This window comes from Camelus bactrianus, chromosome 1 (assembly GCF_048773025.1).
Source record: "Camelus bactrianus isolate YW-2024 breed Bactrian camel chromosome 1, ASM4877302v1, whole genome shotgun sequence".
In the NCBI taxonomy this organism is placed as follows: Eukaryota; Metazoa; Chordata; class Mammalia; order Artiodactyla; family Camelidae; genus Camelus; species Camelus bactrianus.
The window spans coordinates 45,333,117-45,358,365 of record NC_133539.1 but is presented as its reverse complement, the minus strand read 5'-3'; the positions used below and the strand labels follow the sequence as shown (position 1 = coordinate 45,358,365).

The 25,249-nt window shown below is 35.1% G+C and overlaps 1 long non-coding RNA gene across 1 annotated transcript in view; it reads left to right on the top strand.

The window, feature by feature from the left end:
- LOC105080143 (uncharacterized) overlaps positions 1 to 16,683 on the top strand; it is a 565,054-nt gene extending 548,371 nt beyond the window's left edge. The window contains exon 19 of the long non-coding RNA XR_012506674.1: positions 13,185 to 16,683. This is a non-coding gene — a long non-coding RNA (uncharacterized LOC105080143). The remainder of the gene's footprint in view (positions 1 to 13,184) is intronic.
- The last annotated feature ends 8,566 nt before the right edge of the window (positions 16,684 to 25,249 follow it).

Here is a 25,249-nt window from a genome sequence, read left to right as displayed (position 1 = left end):
TTATATACATTATGAATTGATCACCATAATAAGTCTAGTAGCCATCTGCCACCACATAAAGTTATTACAATATTATTTATAATCCTTATGCTGTACAGTACATTCTCATGACTTAATTATTTTATAACTGAAAGTTTGAACCTCTTAATCCCCTTCACTTATTTTGCTCAACCCCTGTCCCATTTGTTCTCTGTATCTATGAGTCTGTTTCTGGTTTGTTTCATTTGTTCATTTGTTTTTTAAAATTCCATATATAAGTTGAATCATACAGTATTTGTCTTTTCCTGTCTAACTTATTTCACTTAGCATAATGCCTTCTAGGTTCACGAATATTGTTGCAAAAGGCAAGATTTCATTCTTTTTTATGTCTAAGTAGTGTCCCATTCTTTTATCCATTCATCAGTCAATGGACACTTGTCACTTCCAAATCTTAGCTACTGTAGATAATGCTGCAATGAACATAGGGGAGCATATAATCTTTTCAAATTAATGTCTTTATTTTCTTTTGATAAAATACTCAGAAGTAGAATTGCTAGATCATATGGTAATTCTATTTTTAATATTTTTAGAAACTTCCATGCAGTTTTCCATAGTGGCCGCATCAATTTACAGTCTCATTAGAAGTGCACACAGGTTCTATTTTCTCCACAGCCTCGCCAACACTTACTATTTGTTGTCTTTTTGATATAGCCATTCTGGCAGCTGTGAGGTGGTATTTCATTGTGTTTTGATTTGCATTTCTCTGGTGATTAGTGATGTTGAGCATCTTTTCATGTGTCTGTTGGCCATCTGTATGTCTTCTTTGGAAAAATGTCTATTTGGGCCCTCTGCCCATTTTAATCAGGTTGTTTGTTTTTTCAGAGCTATTTTAGAATCACAATTTTTATATTTTTCCAGTTGTATGGATCTTTATTTCAGACAAAAATTTTAATTATTTCCATCTATGACTTATAGATCTGTACTAGAAGGAATAGAAATAAATTACATTCCTGTTTATTATGTTATTTGACACTTTTGTTGTTTTATTTATTAAATATTTTATGAAGGCTTCTGACAAGAAAAAAAATCTGATTTGTTTCAGCTAAGAATTAAGTGGTAAAAATAGAGTACCTAAAAGAATAAAAGAAGTAAAAAATGAAAGGAGCTTAGATACTGTGTAGAGTAAACATTGAAATATTATTTAATCAATATTTAATTTGTAATTTTCTTTCTTCAATCTCTTTAGGAGTTTGGGGATGGTGCATACAATTTGAGTTTGTTCTGTTCTTTGGAAAAATTTTTCTTATCTATGTCAATCTCTCATATCAGTAATAGGTATATTTCTTATTTTGGAATATAATGAAAAAAGTAATTATCTCATTAAAATAATAATATAATCCTTTGTGAGATAAATCACGAGAATCTGAACTGTAGCCTAGAATACATCCATTCTTTCATTAATGTAGCCAAATTCACTTGAGTATCTACCGTGTACATACTGTTATTTATTTAATTATATGCTTTTATGGATGCAAAGGTAAACCAGAGAGATATCCTGAGAGAAAAAAAGAACACAAGGATAATAACATATTGTGAAAAAAGTATTAAATATTAAGAAAATATTGAACTTGAAGCCTAGATTGGATTTGTGCATGTAATTGGTACCATCATAAAGGTACAGTGGCAGGAAAGCAAGTTTGGGTGGAAGACAGGGTACATAAAAGCAACCAGTTGGGAATAACTCTTTTCCAATTGCTTCCTTGTGTGTAACGTCCATACTTACCTGGTTTGAATTTTGCTACTCAGTTTTATTCTTTACTATGAGAGCAGCACAGATTGTTAAATTGGCAAGTTACAAAATTCAATACTGTTTGATTGTATACCACCCAAAGTGCATAAAATCCTTTAAATTCATTAAAATGTGTATTTTTAAAGCACAGCAGCCAATATTTGTGAAGTATTTGATTGCTTTAAGCAAAAAAGCAATTTTACCTCCCATGGCCAAAACAAGAAATCCTCAAAGGGTAAATTGAGCTTTGTCTGCCAATATGCAGTTTTAATCTTACCTCCTCTATTAGTAGCTTGCGTCTCACAATAAAGGTTAAAGGCATATGGGAAAAAAGAAGAGGTAAAAAGTGGATATATGTCCAGGATTGGGATTGCTGGAGCATATGGTAACTCTATTTTTAGACTGTACTTCAATAAAAAATATGAACTAACTTATAGAAATCATGGATCACACCCTGGGAAAAAAAAAAGCTATACAAATTACTGGAGTTGAAAAAAAAAAAAGCATCAGAAATGTCACAACCCTGTAAATATTTTTTCTACTTTTCTATCATTATTATTTTGGATCTAGCAAGAGTCTGTAAGATCTCCCCACCCAGTTAGAGAATAGTGTTCTTGCTTCTGGGAAACAAGGCTATTTTTGCAGGACAAGCAATGCTGTTGATTGTCTAAGACATATAAAGGAAAGAGAGACCTGGGCACAGCACTACAGCTTACTTTCACGTTTGGTGTTTGGGAGGCTTTTGTAATGGAAGAATGTATTTTTCTGCATTTTAAATAATAAATAGTAACCAGCAGTTTATGAATTAAATAAAAGTTTCTTGCTTGGGTATGTTAAAACACTAAAAACACTTAAAGAGTGAAAACCAAAATATGTATAAATGGACACATCCCCTATGGAGATGCGAGATTGTACTTGGTGCTCAGTATTTGTTGAAGCAGAGAGGAAATGCACCCAAACCAACCTGTATACAAAGGGCAGACATGTCTCACTGTAAATGGGTGTGCCTTTTAAAACATAATACACTCTGACCAAATTTAGTAAGGGAGGCACTAGAATTTATCAATGATAATGATAGAGGCTACCATATTCAGGTATCTCTATGTGGTAATTACTAAAGTGTTTTTTTCTTATGACTGTAAGGTTTATGAAGATGATACAAAGATTGATTGAGAATGGTCTTTAAATATAAAGGGGGTGTAGTGTGTGTTCTGATACCAGTCCATGGTTCCTCTTCACAAAGCTCCTTGAAGGGGGGGACTCTACCTTGTTCACAGTTCTATTCCTAAGGACTATCCCTGTACCGTGGAACACGGTTAATCAGTCAGTATTTGTTGAATGAATGTAAGAATGAATGAGCAAATAAATGATTATATGTAATTAAGAAGGTGTAATAATCTATTAAGCATGAAGCCATGTAATGGGTCTCTCTAGTGTCCAGTTCTCTTCCATGGTTCCCACATTTTGAGATCTGTTATCAGTATTCTTCCTTTTTGTTCCCTTTTGGCTTTAATCAATCAATCAGAACTTTTTTTTTTTTTACTGAAGTATAGTTGATTTACAATTTTGTGTTAGTTTCAGCTGTACAGAAAAGTGATTTGTTATATATATATATATATGTATATGTATATGTATATTATTTTTCAGATTTTTTCCATTATAGGTTATTACGCGATATTAAATAAAGTTCCCTGTGCTATATAGTAGGTCCTTGTTGTTAATCTATTTTATATATAGTAGTGTGTATATATTAATCCCAAACACCTAATTTATCCCTGTCCCCACGTTCTTTCCCCTTTGGGAGCCATAGTTTGTTTTCTATGTGAGTCTGTTTCTGATTTGTAAATAAGTCATTTGTGTCATTTCTTTAGATTGCACATATAAGTGATATCATATAATGTGTGTCTTTCTGTGTCTGACTTCTTTCATTTAATATGATAATCTCTACATCCATCCATGTTGCTACAAATGGCATTATTTTAGTCTTTTATGGCTGAGTAGTATTCCATTGTGGTGTGGTGTGTGTGTGTGTGTGTGTGTGTGTGTGTGTGTGTTGATGGACATTTAGGTTGCTTCCATGTCTTGGCTATTGTAATAGTGCTGCTCTGAGTATTGGAGGGCATGTATCTTTTCAAATTAGAGTTTTCTCCAGATATATGCCCAAGAGTGGGATTGCTAGATCATATGGTAACTCTATTTTTAGTTTTTTAAGAAATAGCCATACTGTTCTGCATAGTGGCTGCACCAATTTACATTCCTACCAACAGTGTAGGAGGAGGGAAACCCTCTCCAGCATTTATTGTTTGTAGACTTTTTGATGATGGCTATTTTGACGAGTGTGAGGTGATACCTCATTTTAGTTTTGATTTGCATTTCTCTGATAATTAGCAACGTTGAACATCTTTTCATGTGCCTGTGGCTATCTGTATGTCTTTTTTGGAGAAATGTCTATTTAGGTCTTCAGCCATTTTTTTGATTGGGCCGTTTGTTTGTTTGCTATTAAGCTGTATGAGCTGTTTGTACATTTTGGAAATTAATTCTTTGTTGGTCACATCATTTGCAAATATTTTCTTCTACTTAATAGGTTGTCTTTTTGTTTTGTTTATGATTTTCTTTGCTGTGCAAAAGCTTTTAAGTTTATCTAGGTCCCATTTGTTAATTTTTGCTTTTATTTCCATTGCTCTAGCAGACAGATCCCCAAAAAAAATTGCTGCAAGAATAATATATTTTTAACCTAACTTTTAAACCTGAGAATAAGAATGTAATGATACAGCTCTGTCTCTCATTCCTATTCTTGAAGGCCTAAGAAATTCTTAGGGAAGACACCTGTTTAACTTTCATATGGTTCTTTGGTTTGTAGGAAGGGGTCAGTATTCTTTAGCTCTAGCAAGTGCATTTTACCCTGCAGTCCAAGACAACTGGGAGGACAGGGGTGCTGAGGAGTGATACAGAAAGCAGAATTCTTTTTAGAAGTCTCTCTTTGGAGTCTTTACTGAAAATTAATCTATTGTTTATACCACTATATAATCTACTAATCTACTGCACTACTGCAAAGCTTTCTGTGTGGCCAAGTACCAAGGATGTCCACCCAAATAGTTGATAAGAGTTTAATAAAGATGATTGGCAAAGGCAAGGTTTAAGGAAACCAACGAGGGCTAGAGCAGTACTTGGGACCAAGTAACAATGGAGAGCTGTTACCACCTAGGACTGGAGGGGCATCCCCACCTGGGCAGCTGTAATGGAGTGTAGCCTGACAGGAACTGGGACCCGTGGTAGAGGTCACACACACACACACACAGCAATACACAGCAACCTGGGAGGGGCCTGGCAAAATGAACACTTACTCTCTCCTGTCTGCTCTTCTCCCGTCAGTGTCAACAAGAGGCCTGAGGGTAAGGAAGCCTTTGATAAGTTCGTGACGCCAGCTCCCTACGCAGACCAGGGTATGAAATTGTAGATCATGGTTCTGGAAGGGCAAAGATTAGCTGTCTCATTACACACTACTTTCCACCAGTCTAGCTCCGCTCCCAAACTAGACCCCCAGTACTAGCCAAGAGAGATCTTCAGAGAAACATTGCTCTTTTATAATGTGGGTAATTCTGTGATTTAAGAAAATGTGACCCACCAAATTCTGACTTCCAGCTGGTCAATGAAAAGGTGATTATTCACATTGCAAACAGATTTACACAGAACTCCCTCTACAGGGAGCTCTCTTAATGAAGTTGTGAAACTGATTTATGCACATGATTTTAGGTGTGTAGCAGTCACAGAGTTTTGATAGGTAGAAATCTATTCATGCATGGCTGTATCACTGTTACCTATTTTAGACTCCTTGTTCACCAAAACGTAGAAAAAGCCTTCCTGCTTATTTTGCTTTTCCTAGCACTAGTCAAGAGCCTCATTTATGGACATAAGTGTTTAATAATCATCTTTTTTTTCTTTTGTTTCGAATTATATTAAGATAACAATGGGGGCTGTCATGAATACTTCTTTCACTTCTTGGTGGTTGAGTTGTAGGTTAACTACCCATGGTCTTGTCTATAGTGTTAAAAAGAAGAGCTGCGTCCAGTAGTTCAGTGACATCCTTTTACCAAGAAAAGAGAAATGGAATAAAGGCCCAGGATGAGAAAGAGATAGCAGCCCTTCTCATGAACTTCAACACAAGCAGTTTATGGGTTTTTAATGGTAAAAAAAACTATTTTTTCCTGGCCATTTGTCATGCCTCCCCTTACAGTAATCCCATTTCACTCTTAATAATGCCCATTATTCTGGACTATTATGTGATTTCTCTTCTGTTTTCTTAGAAAATAGGAGATTTCTTCTTAAAAGAGAAGCAGACAGAAAGATGCTAAAAATGAGTATGGGGAACAGATGCCAAAACTAGAATTAGTGCTCAGAAATTCCTAATGATGCTGTAATTCCCAGAGGGAAATATTTATTTATGTAAAGGCATTTGGTTAATTATTTATAGAAGTAAAACTCGGGAAAATTCCACTCTCACTGTTTTGATCAACATATACTGTCCCTAGAGGCCTTGTCTCCTGCCATATGGGTTTCCATTCTCAGAAGCAGAAAGTCCCCATTTGCTCCTAACCTTGATATTGCCTTCTTTAAATATGAAATTTATAATAGTCATAATAACACTGATTTTCTGTGTTTATCAGATGCACCTTTTTATAGCCTGGTTGTCCTTAAATATATATATATATATATATATATTCTCCATTTATACTGGAAAGACATAAATATGGAATGTCTTAATGGAATCCAAAAACCAGGATATATGTTTGCTTGACTAACATCATCAGCTGGGGTGACACCACTCAGTATCTAAGATTTAATGGCCCTTCCATACATGTCTGATAATGCCAAGCACTACTTCATGCTCCAGAAGAGGCCAAAGAAAGGCCCAGATAATCTTGAACTTGGCAAATGGAAGGTAGGAGAAGGGGAGGGTGAAGGCAATCATTTATTTAAAACACATGCAACTTGGACTTTTCCTTTCGTAATAAAAGAAGAGAGAGGAGGTGTTAAAATGTAGCAGGTTTTTAATGGTAAAAGTATTCTAAAAATAGAAAGTTTATTTATGAAAATATTTCCTAGGAAGTTACCAAGCTCCCCAGGCACGAAAAGCACTTCCTGCATGAGTAGTTTACACCTTTGTACACCCTGTTTCTTTTTTCTGTGATTTTTAAATATCTATTTGAAAAATAATAATTTTATAATGGCCACTCAAGTGAAAAGTATTGAGAGGAATCATCTAATTCTAATGACAATAATAGTCAAAGGTACAAATCACTCCTATTCATTCTTACATTTTAATGCAAGGGCTTTTCAGGATCATACTGAAAATTTATCATGAAAGAGCATGATTGGTAGTCATTACCTGTTCAGAAGCAAATGTGAAAACATAATGGTCCAAACACTTTATTAAAAAAAGATTTAGGCTTGTAATAGAGACACACAACTTTACTGTGCCCTTCATATAACCAGTAATTCTCAGTTCAATCAGCTGAAATAATATTTTATTAAAAAGATTTAGGCTTATATCAAAGGCACACACTTCATAGTGTCCCTCATAATACCAATAATCCCTAGTTCAATCAACTTACTTAGAGAATTTTCACTTAAGGGAAATTAACAAAACAATTTTTCTTTTTTCTGATGTCAGATAAGAAGGCCATTGCCATCCTTCAGGGCTTACATCTTTCTAGCTCAGTGGAGTTTGCATGCAAAACTCAAACAAGAGCTGGATGGTGATTAAAAACCTTTTAGCATGTTGGACAGGGTCCTATACTGACGATGATCATTTTCATATTTTCTGGAACAACCCAAAGATTGCATAATTCTGAGGGAAAATAATAGGGAAAGCAAGCCAAAACTGTGGGCTGAATATGTCTTTTTGTCCTTCAAAACACCGCCTTCTGTGTGTTGCAACTGAGTGTCTGGAGAAGGGAAGTGAAAGATGCTTGCCAGCGTTGTGAAACCATGGCTTGGGAGAGAACAACACGAGGTGTTAGCATCATACTAAATGACATTCTTGAAGAATTACTTACAGCTGTACTGCCTAAAGTTTCACCAACCTCGCCATCAGCCATGCTTCCTTCTTTTGAAACTCTACCAAAATATACTTCTACGCTCTAAAATGCTGGACAATCAGATGGATTTGTAACTAAATTATAAACTGTCATGTTGAAGGGCTGATTTCCTCTCTCCCAGTAGGAAAGGATATGAGATTATCAGAAAATGATGGCACTTGCTCTCTCTGATGATTTAGAAAGAACTTTTGTAGGCAAAAATACCGCATGTATAAAATTGGCATAGTCAGTCAGCAGTAATGGGTGACCTCTGGCAAAGGAAGGGGTGACACTCCCAAAACACAATGATCTGGGGCCAGTGCCAAAAGAGGGAAAAACTAGAGTAACTAAGGTGAATTCAAAAGAATATTCCTGGGTTTAGCACTTGCAGTAAAATTCTAGAAAATGCTGAGAGACTGAATAAAGAGGCAAAGTTATGTCAAGCCTCATTAAACTGCATGAGAAAAAGCTTAAACCATTGGCTTCAGCAAAGTTACTGAATTGCAGTACAGGTTTTTCCAGGAAGTTTGAGTTTATGTGTAGATGGTATACTAGTTTTTGATAATTTATATAATATATTCCTTTAATTAAATATTTTAGTTGTGTGGCTAATAGTAGATATTCCCAAGAGTACAGGGGGTGGGGGATGGAGGAAATATGCCAAAATTAATTATCTGGTAGAATTTAAAAAAAAGTGTGACTAGGGGTATAGTAAATGTCATAAACAGGTGTTGAAATCCAAGATGGATGGTTATCACCACCAGTGTTTTCATGTTTATCATCTTCACAGGCCAGGGTCCCACGAATGTAAGTCATCTAACTAAGATCACACACATTCTAGGTGACTCCTGTCAAATTAAACTCCTATATAAAGTTCAACTCTCATGCAACTTATGTTGAATTATAGTTCAGGATATGGAAAGGAATTTGCAAACATCATTGTGGAAAGGCCATCTAAGAATAGTTTGATGAAGATTATATTTTTGTTTATTTTGTTGGCCTCAAAAAAGATTTAAATATTATTTTTTAAAATTGTTATTTATATTAATTTAATATATTGTTGTTAATCAAATGTTACTTATCTCAATGATAAAATTTAATTCTAGCTAAAGATTTCAAAAGTATGGCATACATACCTGAAAATATATTAGGGTAGAATTTTAAGCCCAAAACTTGCTAATATTCAACAAAGGAAGTTGGTTCTTATCAGGAAGCAGAATTGATTCACTAAAGCCATGATAATCTTTTCTTTTTCTTTTTTTCTTTTTCTTTTTCTTTTTCTTTTTCTCTTTCTCTTTCTCGTTCTTTTTCTTTTTTTCTTTTTCTATTTTTCTTTTTCTTTTTCTTTCCTTTTCTTTCTTTTCTTTCTTTCACAGAGGTACTGGGGATTGAACACAGGACCTCATGCATGCTAAGCATGCACTCTCCCACTGAGCTGTATCTATCCCCTCCACAGTCTTTTCAACAGACATTTGGAGACTTCTCCCCTGAAGATAATGTAAAACAACATGTGCAGTTACATAGATTTGTAGCCAGTTAAATAATCTTATATAAGAATGATTAACAAAAACATATAGGTTATTTTTTAATGGGACAGCAAAAGACTCACTGCTTTACCCTGCTTTATTCCCGTGTAAACACATAGATGGTAAAGAATAATCCAGAAACATAAGAATCAAGATCAAAACAATCAAGGTAAAATTTAGTAAGAATAAATACGAAATTCTGCATTACTTTTCAGATAAGTCAGTTAAACAGCTCACCTGGGGAAAAAAGTAAGCATTTTAGTTAACTGAAACTTAATATAAGCCACCATATGTAATGAGTTGCCAAAAACATTCATGAAATCCTAATCTATACTAAGAGAAGAAGAAAGAACATACTTAGGCCACTATACTGTCTTGGTCAGATCCCATGTAATGTATTATACTTATATCTGGTTGCCATGCTTTAAAATGCACTGTGACAAAGCTGTAGAAAGTTCTCAGAATGATGGCTAGAATACAGAAGGGACCTTGCTCTATTATGTAAGAAGTATCTAAAGTATCCAGGACGTTAACTCTGAAATTAAAAATCCTCAGTGGAGTTGGGAGAGATGTTATAAAATATAAGAAATAAGCTCTTATAAAAATGGTAACAGAATTGCTTTATAATTGGTAATCTTAAAGCTTGGACCAATGAATAAAAGTTTAGAAGGAAATTTCATTTCAGTATCAAGGAAAACATTCTTATATTTAGTAAATACTGAAAATTGAGATCTGTTTCAAGTCCATGAGCTCACCGTCACTGGATGATCAACTGGCAGATGTCCTGTCAGAGAGAAGCTAAAAACATGATCTGTAAGGTCCCTTCCAGTGCTTAAAGTGTACAATAAATGCCTACATTAAGAAAAAAGAAAGATCTTAAGTAAATAACCCAACTTTACACCTCAGGGAACTAGAAAAAAGAAGAACAAACATAAGCCTAAAGTTAATAAGAGGAAGAAAATAACTATTATCAGATAGGAGGTAAATGAAATAAAGACTGAAAGGACAATAGCAAAGATCAACAAAACTAAGAAATGTTTTTATTTTTGAAAAGATAAACAAAATAGGCAAAACTTCAGCTAGATTAACCAAGAAAAAAGGAGGGAGGACTCAAATAAATAAAATTGTAAATTGGACAACCTAGAAGAAACTGATAAAGTCCTAGATATGTACAACATACCAAGACAGAATCATGAAAAAAGAGAAAATCAAAATAGACCAATTACTAGTAAGGAGGTTTAATCAGTAATCAGAAACCTCCCAACAAAGAAATCTAGGACTGGATGGCCTCACTGGTGAATTCTTCCAAACATTTTGAGAAGGATTTGCGTTAATTATGGATCTGAATTAATTCTGCCAAAAAAAACAGAAGAGGTGGGAATACTTTCAAATTTATTTTTTGAGGCTAGCATTACTCTAATACCAAAACCAGACAAGAAAATGAGAAAAGTAAAATACAGGCCAATATCTCTGGAAGCACATAGACACAAAACTCCTCAACAAGATATTAGCAAACAGTTCATTAAAGGATCATACACGATGATCAAAAGGGATTTATTCCAGGGATGCAAGGATGGATCAACATCTGGAAATTAATCAATGTGATACACTGTATGAACAAAATAAAGGATAAAAATCATATAATAATCTCAATTGATGCAGAAAAAGCATTTGACACCTGTTCATGATAAAAAACTCCGAACAAACTGAGTATAGAGGAAACATACCTCAACACAATAAAGGCCATATAGGACAAGCAGACAGCTAACATTTTCAACAGTGTAAAGCTAAAAGCCTTTTCTGTAAGGTCAGGACCAAGACAAGGATGCCTACTCTTGTAATCTTGACACAGCACAGTAGTGGAAGTCCTGGACAGAATAATTAGGCAAGAAAAAGAAAGAAAAGGCATCCAAATTGAAAAGGAAGAAGTAAAATTGTCTCTATTTGGAGATGACATGCAAAAACACCTAAAGCCTCCTAAAGACTCCACCAAAATACAGAACTAATAAACAAATCCAAAAAAGTTGCAGGATAAAAAGCAATATACAAAAATCAGTAGTATTTCTATACAGTAACAATAAACTATCAGAGAAATTAAGAAAATAATCCCCTAAAGTAGCAGCAAAATGAATGAAATATTTAGGAATAAATTTAATCAAAAGGTGAGAGATCTGTACACTGAGAACTATAAGACATTGTTGAAAGAAATTCAAGAAGATGCACACAAAAGAATAGAGACATTGCCTGCTCATGGATTTGAAGAATGAATATTGTTAAAATGTCCACACTACCCAAAGCTATCTACAGATTCAATGCAATCCCTATTAAAATTCTAAAGGCATTTTTCATAGAGATAGAAAAAACAACCTGAGAATTTGTGTGGAACCACAAGCGACGCCAAATAGCCAGTGCAATCTTAAGAAAGAAGAACAAATCTGGAATCGTCATGTTTCCTGATTTCAAACTATATTACAAAGCTATTGTAATTACAAAAAATATGCCATTGGTATAAAAACAGACACATAGATCAATGGAACAGAATGAAAGAGCCCAGGAATAAACCTATGTGTGTATAGTCAATTAATTTATGATAAAGGAGCCAAGAATATACAATGGGGAAAGGACTCTCTTCAATAAATGGTATTGGGAAAACTGTATGGCTACAAGCAAATAAAAAAAAAAAAAAAAGGAAAAAGGAAAGAAATTGGACTCCATCTTACACCAAACACAAACATCAACTCAAAATGGATTAAAGATGTGAATGTAAGACCTGAAATCATAAAACTCCTAGGAGAAAACACAGGGGGTAAGCTCTTTGACAGTGGTCTTGGCAATGATTTTTTTTTTTTATTTGACACCAAAAGCAAAAATAAATGCAAATCAAAATCCCAATGAGATATCTCATACCTGTTAGAATGGCTATCTCATGAAGACAAGAGGTAACAAGGGTTGGCCAGGATATGGACAAAAAGGAACTCTTGTGCACTGTTGGTGAGAATACAAATTGACGTAGCCACTATGGAAAACAGTATGGAAGTTCCGCAAAAAATTAAAAATAGAACTACTGTATGATCCAGCAATTCCACTTCTGTGTATTTATCCAAAGGAAATGAAAACAAGTTATCAAAGAGATTATCTACACTCCTGTGCTTATGAAGCATTGTTTACAATAGCCAAGATATGGTAACAACCTAAGTGCCCAGCAATGGATGAATGGATGAGGAAGATGTGGTGTACATTTACAATGGAATATTATTCAGTCTTGAGAAAGATATCCTGCTATTTGCAACATGAATGGATCTTGAAGGCATTGTTTAGTGAAGTAAGTCAGACAGATAAAGACAAATACTATGTGATGTCACTTATATGCAGAATCTAGAAAAGCCAAACTCACAGAAACAGAGACTAGAATGGTGGCTACCAGGGGCTGATTAGTGGGGGGAACGGGGAGATGTTGGTCAGGGAGTACAAATCTCCAGCTGTAAGATGATTGTAGTTAACAATACTGTTTTATATACTTGAAAGTTGCTAAAAGAGTAGATCTTAAATTTTCTCACTGCAAAAAAGACCTGATAATTATGTGACCTGATGGAGGTGTTGGCTAATGCTGTGTTTGGTGGTCATCATTTTACAGTATATACATGTCTGTAGTCAACACATTGTACCCCGTAAACATACACAGTGTTATATGTCAATTATATCTCAATAAAGCCAGGGAAAAAAAGATAAATGTGCGTTTTGATTCTGCCTTTTTGAATGAGGGAATTGTTCTTCTAGAGAATCTGTTTTTCTGTTGTTTCCGTACCACTGCAGAGCTATGCGTGGCACCCAGCAGGAACAGAGGACACTAATATCAATGCCAGGGAAGTCACTCAAAAAGCAAATGATCTGAGGAGTCCCAAGGGTTTGAAGACAAGTCTTTGAAGAGCCTCTCTGTATGGCAAGCCTCACATCTGATTTGACCAGTCTGCTGCACCCCAGATTAGATGAGATTCCTTGAAATGAGAGGTCTGCAACCTAACTCTTCCTGGTGACTCTTCCCTCTGACAGCTGCCTATTTTATCTCTGTGTGGCAATAAAGATAAAACGCAGTTTACTTTGTTTCAAAAAAGCATCACACTACAACCTCCATCCACTCACCACCTCATACACACAAATGGACACAGCCTTTCTAAATGATGCATACCTGGGCCGCTTGAGATAAAAATTCCTCTTTCCACCCATCTACTGTTCTTGTGTAATAATTAAATATTGTGGGAGAAACTGAAAGCTTCAAATGTTAAGGAGCCAGTGACATTCCTCTTTTAAGACCCCTCTGAATTTCAGTAATGTAGCCAGCTACCTTGGTTAGCAACACTTTGTATTTTCATCTTCAGAGAGCATTAAAATGGATACAGGTTTATTAAAAACAGTGCCAAGCATACAGCATCTGATGTTATTTGTCATATAAATATTAACTTGGTAAGAAGATATTAGTAGAGATAGTGGAGTATTTATGGCCAACCATCTTTGGGGGAAAATTTTTGCTAAAATTTCAGGGTAGATGTGTTAAAATTCTAAACTGTACCTTCTTTTGCAGGTTAGAGAGAAATCATCTAAGAAAAGTATTCAAAATTTTGTTTCCTTTTAAAGAACTGTTCAAAATGAGGCACAGAAAATGACTACAGCATCATGCCTTTGGGTGCTTCTCATGCAGGGAAATTATTGCTCGTTCAACATTCTCACAGTGGCCTCTCCAAAACTACCCTTCACACCCTCAGCCTCTTCATCCTTCAAATGAGAGGGAAGGGCTTCCAAAGATGATATAAGATTGAGGAGCTTTATTGGTATAGTAGGTAGAATGGCTAACTCTCTCTCCTTATCCTATGAGACTATAAACTGGGCTCCTCTGATATGATTTGGGACAATATCAACTGAGAGGGAGGCACCAGGGCCAAGCAGGTGAGACTTAATCCTCAGGAAGCTTTAGGCCTGTTGATGTACTAAATGCCCCACTTCTAAAGGAAAGAGATAAATGAAGGCATCGTGTGACAATAAATCCTTATATATACCCGATGGAAAGTTACAGAACTAATTCTAACCCTTGTAGCATTCATTTTAACTGTGATCTGTTTATTGTTGTAAAATTATTGATCTGTTTACTATTGTAAAAATTACGTCATCTAGTTCACTTGATTTAACTGTTTCAATTCAGTTCAACAAACGTTTGATGATTTTCTAGGACCTGTCATCCTTGAACTGTTTTCTGTCTGGGACTGTGCTGCATCTTCTAAGCCTTGCCCTTAGCACTTGGACAGGGCCTCCGAACCCTCTAGCTCTCCTCCCTCTGCCTGTCTCCCAGCTCTCACCATCCCAGGTGCCTGCCACCTCCTTTTGCTGCTGTCAGGACGTGGGTACCGGCTGCCCACGTGGCTCTTTTCCTTCCTTAAGCTACAGCTCCTGCTGCCAAGTGGGGAGATCGTTTTTTATCCCCCCTTTCAGCCCTCAGAGCCCTTTAGATTTCCGGATTGCTGCCTGAAGTTTCAGCTTTATAGTCTTGCTTATTAAGTAGAAAAGGCGTTCTCTAGAAATAAGATCAATGAGAATTACAGGCTACAACCCAAAGCTGCATATTTTCCTTATTGATCACAAGGCTAGTGTATCGGGCCCAAAACAGGCTAAGAAAATCCCTGTGCCATTCCCAACCTCAGGATGTGCTTTTACATAACTGCCTCACAGTCATTCCTTCTCCCTCTGATGTCTTGAGGGGCCTATTTGACACCAAATCTCCTTTTCTTGTTCCCTGGAAGCCAGTGTGGTGCTCATGAAAATAAGGCTCCAGGTAATGGCAGAATTCCTAAGTGGCCGTGCTATACAACCCACTGTGGCTTGATTTCAGTCCCCAGAACTCTTTGGGAGTCATATATATGATTACCTATAAATAGGGAAATAAAGAACCAGTGGAGCACAGTGTTCTCTGATTTCATACACATTGCCTTTTGTTGAACCATAATCATACTATTGTATACTCTTCTCCCCAGAACTGACAATCTCTTTTTATTGCTATGATTTGTTTTCTCAACTACAGTCCCATGTTTCTGATTCTCCCTCTCATCTTTTCACTGAATTTTCTTACTTCAGATTATGTGCAAACAACAGAGGGATTTTGTTAAACTCTAATTCCCCAGACTTAAAACCTAAATAATGGAAAGTAACCAACAATCTGACATAACTTTGATACCATGTGGTGTTAAAGTAATTGAACAAGGAGACTGTTAGACTGAAGTGGCTCAATGTGGCATGGAGGCCTATGTAAGCAAACCAAGATCTTAGCCTGTAAACGTCTCAAGATTGCAAAATCAAAACCTAAGGACAACCAGTTGTGACCAGCCAACTCAGCTTTAAACTACAGGCAATCAATAATTTCCTTGCTTTCCTTCCACCTTTTCTCTTTAAAAATCTCTTCTCAGCTCCTGTTGGTGGCATGCTCCTAATCACTTCTAGTTTGGATCTGCCTAATTCTAATCTATTTTTGCTCAGATAAACTCTTAAAAATTTTAATATGGCTCAATTTACCTTTTAAGAGTTGGAAGACAATTAGTACTGTTTGTCAGATTAAAAACCAAAGTTAAATAGCTTTTATTCTACCAAAGTAGTATAATCAGGCCATTAAGTACTTGTCATCCAAACCTGTAACTCCGCTGACCTCATGCTCCTTAGAAAGACCTTGTTTGCCCACTTGTCATGGAGTTGATTCATTTTCATTTTAAAAAAGGAGTTATTTCTGAAAATAAAATAGAAACCCAAACTTCACATGGAAATACACATTGATATGAATACCACGTCATATCCACAGGATGTTTAAATGTCATAAAACATATTCCAAATGATTGTTCATTAATCACTAACTCTTAAGATGAAAGTCATTTGAAATTGAGCAATTAAAAGTGAAAAAAAAGATCCAGTAGAAGCCTTCAATGAAAAAACATTGTATTTAGCATAGTATTAGAGCATATAGAACTGTACATGTATTTGAAGTGTTGGAAACTGATCACATTTCAAACTAAAGGCAAACGAAAAATTGAATGTAATTAACAGAGATATCTGCCTTGAGAATAAAGGCTACAACCGTCTGGCTGACTAAAATGCTTCCAATTCTTTGTTCTGCCAGAGATAATCAGAATCCATAAAGAACCTGGGATGGCAAGGATTCCAAAACCATTGCTGAAGCGTGGCTGAAAACACAATGTAAAGATCAGTGAGCTGTTACTCTATTGATACATCTTTTTCTAGCAGCACTTTTTCCAAATTGGAAGCATCAATTTTCCAAAACTCAGAAATATTTCATAAAAACTCCATTTGTTTTTCATCTAGAGCAACTATATAACTATCACCAGCACAGCATCATCTTATTTTTTAGCTAATTTTAAGTGAAGTCCAGTTGCATTAACATTTTTATGCCATGAATTTCTTTTTTATTCCTGTTATCTAAGTGTTACTAATTTGTCTAGTGTTACAGTTACCTTGAATATAGCAACATCATAATTTATATTTGTATTGACCTCATGTATTTTATTGATTTGTTTATCTTGTATATATTTATTTTTTATTGAAGTATAGTCAATTTACAATGTTGTGTCAATTTCTGGTGTACAGCATAATGCTTCAGTCATACATGAACATGCATATATTCATTTTCATATTCTTTTTCTCCATAGGTTACTGCAAGATATTGAATATAGTTCCCTGTGCTATACAGTATGAACTTGTTGTTTATTTTATGTATATTAGTCAGTATCTGCAAATCTCAAGCTCCCAATTTATTCCTTCCCACTCCCTTTCCACCCTGGTAACCATAAGTTTGTTTTCTATGTCTGTGAGTCTGTTTCTGTTTTGTAAGTAAGTTTGTCCTTTTTTTTAGATTCCACATATAAGTGATATCATATGGTATTTTTCTTTCTCTTTCTGGCTTAACTTCACTTAGAATGACAGTCTCCAGGTCCATCCATGTTGCTGCAAATGGCATTATTTAATTATTTTTTATGCCTGAGTAGTATTCCATTGTATATACATATACCACATCTTCTTTATCCAGTCATCTGTCAATGGAAATTTAGGTTGTTTCCATGTCTTGGGTATTGTATGTAGTGCTGCTATGAACATGGGAGTGCATGTATCTTTTTGAATTAAGGTTCCCTTTGGATATATTGACCTCACATGTTTTAATATGCATAATCACTTGTATGGGCAAATAAGCATTATTACTCCCAATTTCTTTAGGGTAAATAAACTTAGTTTCTTAGAGCAGTGTTAGCTTCAGCAGAACTGAGCAGAAAGAACAGAGCAGAGAGTTCCCATACACTCCTATTCTCATACATGCACAGCCTCCCCCATTATCAACATTCCCCACCAGAATGGTACATTTGTTGCAATAAATGAACCTGTGTTGTCACATCATTATCACCCAAGGTCCATAGTTTTCACTGGGACTTAACTAGGGTTCACTCTTTGTGTTGTATACACTATGGGTTTTGACAAATGTATAATGAATGACATGTATCCATAATTATAGTATCAAACAGTATTTTCACTGCTCTAAGAATCCTCTAAGAACAGAGGATTTTTAGGACAGTGGGACTTCTGTATAACACTACATACAATGGTAGATACATGCCATTATTCATTTGTCCAAACATATAGAATATACAACACCAAGAGTGAACCCTAGTCAGCTACAGTCTCTGGGTGATTATGATGTGTCAGTGCAGGTTCGTCAGTGGTAACAAATGCACTTCTCTGCTGGGGGATGTTGATAATGCAGGAGGCGGTGCATGTGTGGGGGAAGGGAATATATGGGAAATCTCTGTACCTTACTCTTTGTTTTTCCATGAACTAAAAATTGCTCTGAAAAATATATGCATAAAAAAACCCTACGTGCTTTGCCTATTCTTCCCTGCCTCCCTATAACTCCTGGCAAATACCAAAATTTTTACTGACTCCATAGCTTTGTCTTTTTCTGGAATGTCATACATTTGAAAACATGGTACATAGCTTTTTCGGATTGACTTCTTTTACTTAGTAATATGCATTTAAGTTTCCTTTGTGTCTTTTCGTGGCTTGATATTTCATTTCTTTTTAACACTAAATAATATTTTATTGTCTGGATATACTATAGTTTATTCATTCACTTACCAAAAAACATTGTGGTTGCTTCCAAGTTTTGACATCTGTGTGCAGGTTTTTGTGTGGACATAGAGTTTCAACTCCTTTGGGTTGTTGGATTGCTAGATCATAGGGTAAGATTATGTTTAGTTTTCTAAGAAACAGCCAAACTGTCTTCCAAAGTGGCTATACCATTATGCATTTCTACCACAATTAATGAGTTCCTGTCTTTATATTTAAAGTGGGTTTCTGGTAGACAACATATGATTGGGTCTTGTTTTTTGATCCACTCAACCTCTGTCTTTTAATTTGTAAATTTAGACCATTGATGTTCAAAATGATTATTGACATAGCTGCATTAATATATACCATGTTTGTGTCTGTTTTCTGTTTGTTGCCTTTGTTTTTTCTTCCTTTTTTGTCTTCTACTCTTTTTCTGCCTTTTGAGGTTTTAGTTGAGCATTTTATATGATTCCATATTTTTTCCTTTCTTAATATATCAATTGTGTTTCTTTTTTGTTACTTTTGTTAGTGATTGCCATTGATTTGGCAATATACACCTACAATCAATCCAAGTCTACTTCCAGATAACACTATACAACTTCATGGGTGTTGCAAGTACCTTATAATAACAAAATGTTTATGATTCTTTCCTCCCATCTTTTGTAACATTGCTGGCATTTATTTCCCTTTACATAAATGGACATAACCTAAGACATTGTTGGTATTATTATTTTGAACAAACTGAAATATGTTAATTAAGAATAAGAAAAATAAAAGTTTTTATTTTATCTTCACTTATTCATTCCCTAATGTTCTTCGTTGTTTTTTTTTTTTTTAATGTGGATCCAAGTTTATGACCTATATCATTTCCTTCTCTCTGAAGAAGAAATTTTTTAATATTTCTTGCAAGGCAGTTTTAGAAACAAATCCCCTCAATTTTTATTTGTCTGAGAAAGTCTTTGTTTCTCTTTCACTTTAAATGGACAATTTGCAGGGTACCAAATTCTAGGTTGGTGGGGTTTTTTTTCTTTCAATACTTGAAATATTGAAATGAGATGTAATTCTTATCTTTGCTCTTCTATAGGTAAAACGGGATTTTCCTCTGGCTTCTTTCATTATTTTTTTTTCTTTATCTTTGATTTTTTAAAGTTTGAATATAATATGCCTATGTTTAGGGTTTTTTCCTTGTGTTTATCTGCTTGGTATTCTATGAGATTCCGGGATGTGCATTTTGGTGGCTGGCATTAATTTGGAGGGAAATTTTAAGTTATTATGGCTTCAAATACTACTTCCATTCTTTCCTCTCTTAAGCTTCTCCTTCTGGTATTCCATCACATGTATGTTACAAATTTTGTGGTTATCCCACAGTTTTGGGGTATGCTAGTCTGTTGGGTTTTTCTTTTTTTGTCATTTTTTCTTTTTTTTTTCATTTTTGGAATTTTCTGTTGTCATATTCTTGAGTGCGGAGATTCTTTCTGAGGCCGTTTCTTGTCTACTAATAAGCTTATCAGAAGCATTCTTCATTTCTGTTAGTGTTTTTGATCTCTAGAATTTCCTTTTGATTCTTAGAATTTCCCTCTCTCTCCTTACATTATTCATTTGCTCTTGCATGTTACCTACTTTTACATTAGATCTCTTAGCATATTAATCATACTTGTTAAAAACTCCTGGTCTGATAATTCCAACATTCCTAATTCTGGTTCTTATGCTTGTTCAGACTCTAAAACTGTTTTGTTTTGTTTTGTTTTTTGCCTTTTGGCATGTCTTGTAACTTTTTGTTGAAAGACATGATGTACTAGGTAACAAGAATGTGCTGATAATCAGTAGGCCTTTAGTAATGCAGTGGTAAGGTGTGGGGCAAGGGGAAGCATTCTACAGTCCTATGATTAAGTCTCAGTCTTCTGCTGAGCCTGTGCCCCTGGACTTCAAGCTTCTCCAGTGATTCTCAGGTTTTCTCCCTGTTAGCACAGAATGGCTAGAGAAAGTGGAGTTGTGTGTTTCCTTCCCCCATGTGAAAGGCCAGCGGGAAATAGAATTGAGTATTTCCCTTCCCCCAGGTAAGTTAGACTATTATAAAACCCCAGAAGCTTAGGTTCTGGTAAAACAATTTCTCCTGAAGGCAGGCTTTTGTTAAGATCAGAATGTTCTGGTACATTTTAAAGTGGTTCTTTTTCGTCTTCTCTTGCCAGGACCTTGAGGGAATTTTTCTCTGATATTCATTTTATGGACTTGTTTGAGCTCCTGAAGGTCAAAATTCACAAAATTGTACTCTTTTCCAGCAATGACCAGGGCCTCCCTGAAATTGTTGACCCTCAGGAGTTGTCCACACCGAGCTTCCAGCAGTTCATTAATTACCACTCAGGTTTTCCTACCCTGTGGGTTTCTGCTCTGGTAATTTGGGATTCTCTCTATTCTCTTGTCTGACTCTCCAATTTGGGGGCAACAGTTGCTGTACGTGACGTCACGTTTCTGATTCTAGTTGTTGATTTTTCAGCTCCTACAGCTTTTTACTTGTATTAGGATGGGGAAGTGACTTCTAAGCTCCTTGCATGCTGAACTGAAAAACGGAAGTCAGTATTCCCACTTTAAGATGAGAAAAAAAGAAAAGAAGAACTGTAAGAGATAAGTCACTTCTAAAGATCATATGGTATTTGTGATAGAATTGAGATCTAGGCCTGCTCTCCCCAGGTCTTAATTATTAGCCTGTTTTGTAATTGTCTGAAAGGAGGCTTAGATTCTTACTTATCCATCCTAAAAGGAAATGACTAAGTTGGATTAAGGGTTCAATTTCTTCAATTCAGGAAAGGTCATTAAAAGAACATCCTATTTCTAAAACTTATCTTTCTTAAATTATAAAAACATATATACAAATGGGTTTATTATAACAAAAAAATGTAAATAGGTGGAATGATTTTGGTAATTATGCACATGCTGACAATGGGATGTTAAGAAAATCAGGTAATAGAGTAAAATGTTTATGACACTGTATTAAGTGAAGAGAGCTGACTATAAAACTGCCCATTTAAAATGGACAGTGAAAGAAAATAGAAAAAAGTACTAGTTGTGAACCATGAGCTTTTTAAAAAAGTGTATTGCATTGTGATAAATGTGTAAAAAATAACCCTTTTAAAAATATAAATCAATGATACTTTTCTATGCAAGTTGAAAACACTGTACTAGTCTTTGGAAAAAAAGAACAGCTTATTTCTTACAAATTTAGCTTAAAATTTAGAGTCATAAATACCAGCTCCTGACAGAACTATGTCATTTTTACATGGGAGAGTATGCTAGTGTAATAGGTGCCAGGTTGCTCCCTTTGCTGTTACATGTGCTCAAATGAATGGCTCTCGAGAGCCTTACTAAAATGGCATTGTGTGTCAGTTTAAACTAGGTATTTATGGCACAACAATGTAGAGACTGAAAGGAATGGAACACTGGGCAATTTCTATAGAAAAGGATTTTAGTAATGTAGTTGGGTACAAGGCATCATCGACACAGGCTTGTATTCACCCTCATTCATTCAGCTCATTGTAAAAGATGCACGTGCCTAAATCCAAGAGAGTAGATAAATCTGACTTGAAATGTGTTTCTCTCTTTGGTATAATGCTTTTTCTTTCTTTCTTTCTCTCTTTCTTCTTTTTTTTTTTTTAAGTTCTTTTTCAATAATTCCTTGCAGCTCCAGCTAACACACAATGAATTGTTGGCTCCTTTATTGAAGTATTGAAGGGGAGGGGGAAACAGGGAAACACCACTTTTTAAAGCCAATACCAAAGAAAATAACTCCTTTTGTGTAAAGAGGGATCAATAGTAATCTGTGTTCTTTCACCTTCTTGTTTGTATTTTCTATTGATGTGTACAAAACCTAGACATTTGGCTTTAAGTGTTGATTAAAATTTTTTTACAGAAAGAATAGAGAAGGAAACAGAGTAATTTTAACCATCGTTGACCCACTTTTAAAAATTCCATTCTGTTCTTAATTCACATACCCCAACAAAAGAAAAAATCTTGAGGTATGTCTACATGCCAAAATACTCTTTCATTTTTCATTATTTTTTCTAGGGCAATGAATGCAGTTATGAAAGAGATCTAATTGGAATTATTTTAAAATCAGGAATTTTCAACCATGATAATTATTTGCCTGTAGCCATCTCTGCCTTTAGTTAATGGGAAGATGATTGTCTCACTTTGAACAAGTGGCTGAACAGAATGGAAGGAGGAGCGTTTCCCTTCCATGTGATGGTCCTTTTCCATTCTTAGGCCCTGATTGCTTTTATACCAAACTGAGAATGGAAATGCCCAAATCCATTCGAATGACTACTTTTTTCAGGAGTAACATGTATCAAAAATCAATTTTCCTTTAGAAATATATAAGCTGAATAGGCAAACAGAAAACAAAAAATTGCTACATATGTGTACTGAAGGATTTAATGACTTAAGAATCACATTCAGTCATGTCTACCTAGGTTTAGCTTACCTGTGGGCCAATAATAGTTAAAGTACATAAAGAAAGCAATCTAGTACTTACATAATGAAAGCAATCTAGATATATCTCTGACTGAAATTTGATCTATTCTTTTATTTATTCAACAACTGTTGTTCAGTGTATACTAGGTGTCAGGCACCATACTAAGACCTATGGATAAAGGATGTGGGAGAAAGGCATTATTTCTGCTTTCTTAGACCTTAAAACTGAGCGACAACTATAATATAGAGTGATAAGCTCTACAGAGAGATGGAGAGGGAGCTAAGGGCATATTCATAGATGAAGCAACCCTAGAAATTGTGACTGTATTAGTCAGGGTTCTCCAGAGAAATAGAACCAGGGGGACAAGATGGATGGATGGATAGGTATAGTTATATATGTATATGGAGGACGAGAGAGAGATTGATTGAGATCATAAGGAATTGGCTCACATGATTATGGAGGCTGAGAAATCCCAAGATCTGCAATTGGCAAACTGGAACCTGGGAGAGCCAATGGTGTAGTTTCAGTCCAAGGACAGGAGAAGACCAGTGTCTCAGCTCAATCAGTCGGGCTGAAGAAGTCCTCTCTTATTCAGCCTTTTTATTCTATTTAGGTCTTCAACTGATTGGATGAGGCCCACCAGCATTCTGAATAGCAGTCTGCTTTACTCTGCCCTACCTATTTAAATGTTACTCTCATCCAGAAACACCCTCACAGACACACCCTCACAGACACACTCAAAATGTCTAGGCATACCATGGCCCAGCCAAGTTAACACATAAAATTAACCATTACAGTGGGTTAGGTCAAGAAGGTTTTCTGGAGGAAGAGAAACCTGAACACTGAAGGATAATACCTCATAAGTAGACTATTAAATTACTACTTTCTTATAAGTAAATTATATCACTAAATTATATAATACATATGTGTCTTCAGAAATGCAACATTTTCTTCCATTTTTAGGGGAAATTATTGGCTCTTCGTTATATTAGGTTACATTTCTAGAGAAGCCAGTGTTAGAATTGAATTTTTTAAAATAAAGGTTATCACATGGCATATTGCTATTATATCAGTAGAATATATGATGATTTTATTTTTACAGGACTATACAACTTACAAATGTTGTCACCTACCTTGTTCTATTTTAGGCTACCAATTTTCAATGAGATATTTAATTACTGGAAGACATTTACATTTTATTAGAGATAAATTTATTAACTGAGAACAAAAATAATGAGAATACAGAGCTCTTGATTTGGTACTTGTGGATGGTGTTTGGGTGCTCTTTCTAGTATTTACAGATGTAGAGAAATCCTAATTGGGGTGACCTTTGGAAAGTCAGAGTTTACAGTGAGAGATTACAGCTAAAAAGACAAAAATTTTCTGGTATTTCCCTTTAAAAAAAGGATTTAAAAAAATTAGTTTATTGGTTTCAGTATTTGATATAGAGAAGTAAATCCATGTGTTCAGAATTATCCAGTTGTTTGTAACATATATTCCTCCCCCATCCCCTCAAGTCTTGCACCTTTAGCTTTCTTCACTACAGAGTTCTTGGTGCTAAAAAGTGCGCTGCTTCTTAAGGAAATGCAATACACTCTGCTGTAACTGAAAAGAAGACAGTGATAGCTGTTCTCCTTGCTGACCCATGAGTTATTGCTTTCCTCATTTTCCCCTTTATTAACTTTTGTTACAAATAATCTGCACAGTTGTTTTAAAAATTTATTGAGACTGTTTTATGAGACAGAATGTGGCCTATCCTGCTAAAAGTATCATTGCACTTGAAAAGAATATGTATTCTGTGGTTGTGTGATATAGTGGCCTATTAAATATCAATTAGGTCAACGTAGTTGATAGCACTGTTCAGATCTTCTATGTCATTATGGATTTTTTTTTTTTGTCTAGTTCTGGCAAATGCTGAGAGAGCAGCATTAAAGTCTACAATGGTGATTGTGTAATTGTTTATCTATTAATTATGTAAATTTTGCTTCATGTAATTTGAAGCTCTGTTTATATATACTGTATCTTCCTGATGAATTGACCATTTCATTTTCGTAAAGGATTTCTCTTTACCTCTGGTAATATTTTTGTTTTGGAATCTATTTTATCTGACATTAATATAGCCACTCCAGCCTTCTTATTCTTAATGTTTACATGGTATATCTTTTTCATTCTTTTGCTTCCAAAATGTCTGTGTTTTTTGTATTTAAAGTGTGTCTCGTGAAATCAGTGTATAGTTGGGTCTTATTTTATATTCATTCAAGTATCTTTG